The sequence below is a fragment of the Ananas comosus genome, unplaced genomic scaffold (genome assembly GCF_001540865.1).
Source record: "Ananas comosus cultivar F153 unplaced genomic scaffold, ASM154086v1, whole genome shotgun sequence".
NCBI classification, from domain to species: Eukaryota; Viridiplantae; Streptophyta; class Magnoliopsida; order Poales; family Bromeliaceae; genus Ananas; species Ananas comosus.
In genome coordinates, this window is record NW_017893383.1 from 31,267 (window position 1) to 33,619 (window position 2,353).

Below are 2,353 nucleotides of genomic sequence, written 5' to 3' on the forward strand. Positions count from 1 at the left end.
GCTTATTCCTAGGGTGGGAATGTTGACTACCACTGTCACGCCTCGGAGCCGCCAATTTAGTCGGTTTGGGCACGCGAACAGACGCCGAACGGACAGCACCTCCCCTGTCCGCCCAAGGCTCCAACAATATGTATAATACAAGCAATTCAATACAAGATGAATGCAATTATACAAGGTTTGCACGAGGGCAAACCACAACCAAATCATAAGCGAAAGCATCTATGCTATACACTAAACCATTCAACACATGTCATTTGATTACATTTGAATTAAACACAAGTAAACTATTATTTTACATTCATTCTCTCCATTCACAATTACATCACACTGTCCTTTAACCCAAAATATAGGAATGGTTCAACTATGTACTGACCTTCAGGAATGGAAATTTCCAGTAGTTACGGCGGAATTGTTGGTAAATCAGACTCTCAATCGAGAAGAGTGGCGAAATACCCTGCTCTCCTATTCAAGCAACACCTAACTGCATGTGTTGAGAAGATTTACGGCATGATCCGAGATAGTCTGAAGAAGGAGATTAGTCCATTCTTAACTATGTGCATACAAGTATAGCCCGCACATCCATCCTCTGGTTCTTTGACATCTTATAATTTGTGCTAGCAGTTTTTGAAATATTTATATTTCAAATATATATATATATATATATATATATATATATAGGCACCAAGATCTACAAGAGCGAGATCAGTTCGGGGATCGTCTAAGAGCATTCACTCCAACATAGTAGCAAAGCAAGCATCAAGCATGCATTGGCAAAGCATAGTCAAGAGCTTGGATCGAACTTTCGAGATATTGCATGATAATTACGTAAGTCAAAATAACGTCTTCAACTTACAAGTAATAGTTAGCAGCTAGAAAATGAAGAAATAGCAAGAAAACACTTGATTTTTTTTATGTTTCAATCTGGTATTGCAGGTACCTTCAATTATGATAAAAAAAACCTTCAGCCAAGTGTTTGCATATATAAATTTGCAACTCTTCAACATGTAACTATCGTGAGATCATTCCAAAGGGTTTTTCTTTTTTTCTTTTTTTTTCCCTTCCAAGGGTAAACCTCAAACCGAGATCAAGAGTGTCACTACAATCCACTCAAAAACTTAATATTGGTTCAATCTGCAGTTTACTACTCCGACGAGAATGCTACTCCTTCAGCAACGGGGAATTCGTCAAGGCCGGTTCGCATAAATTAGAGCAGTGGTGCCATAAAGCAATGGAAGAGGTAAGTCGAAATCAACTACAATGTTAAAAAAGTCTATGAATAGAAAAGGGTGAAAAAAAATCAAGACATGCTAATGCATTCTACCAATTTGCAGTGTGCCGAAACCTTATGGGATGAGCTCCAACATATAAGAAGCAATGGGATTTCTGGTACGCGGAATATCATATTCATCAGACCACAAAAACTTATTAATTTTTACATTCATTTTGGCCTAACCCCTGTACTATTCTGTCATGCAGGTTTTGCATCAAAAATCCCACAAATCCCTGGAGGAGATCACCAACGAACTCTGCCCGGTAAGCCCGTGAACAGAAATCATTGAATTGCCCCAGAAACAATGCAAATCCCAGCATCTAATGATGTTAACTCAATACGCTCCAGATTTTGAGCATTACTCAAATTTATCGGATCGGAACGATGTTCTGGGATGACAAATACGACGCGCAGGGATTATGTCACGCCCCGGGACTCGACAGAGGCCCGCCCGGTGCGTGTCCAGACCCGCCATATGCTTACACATATAAGGCGTCTAACAACAATAGAGTATGAAAGTAAGGAAATAAGACAACTAAAGATATCAGAGCATAAGCACAGCTAAAATACTGAAAACAAGCAAAAAGTAAAAGGACTAAATAACAACAATCCAACAGTAAAAATATATCAAGATCCAAACATAGCTCTAGATATATAAAGGGGTGGTCTCTACAAAATGGCACAAGTCTCACAACCTCTCCAAAATAAAACAAAAGGAGTGGTGATCCACCTATCGCAAAATCCCTAGCCAACTAGCTCGAGGCAATTCCTTTCCCGCGATCCCGAGCCTCTCCCGGAGTGGAAGGCTCTGTAAGAAAACATTAAACAGGGGGCATGAAAACTATAATTAATAGTTCCCAATGAGTAATTACTGACCTTAACAAAATGCACCACTAGGCCAAAAGCAAAAGTAGATAATTCTAACATTTAATTTGGAAATGATAGCATGAGTATTAAAACATGAATTAAACTTGCTAACTACTATGCCACTACTTAACATGAAATTCTATAATTGCAATAGCTAGCCTAACATGAAGGAGTACATAACATGAATATACTAGTATGCTCTAACATGTCAAACAA

General features: G+C 38.7%; 2 long non-coding RNA genes across 2 annotated transcripts; both read left to right on the forward strand.

The window, feature by feature from the left end:
• Positions 1–446: 446 nt before the first annotated feature.
• Positions 447–947, forward strand: LOC109705850. The gene is made up of 3 exons (XR_002214940.1): positions 447–564; positions 679–825; positions 934–947. It is a non-coding gene; the product is annotated as an uncharacterized LOC109705850 (long non-coding RNA).
• Positions 948–1,137: 190 nt separating this feature from the next.
• LOC109705851 lies at positions 1,138–1,591 on the forward strand. The gene is made up of 3 exons (XR_002214941.1): positions 1,138–1,237; positions 1,332–1,386; positions 1,477–1,591. It is a non-coding gene; the product is annotated as an uncharacterized LOC109705851 (long non-coding RNA).
• Positions 1,592–2,353: the final 762 nt, after the last annotated feature.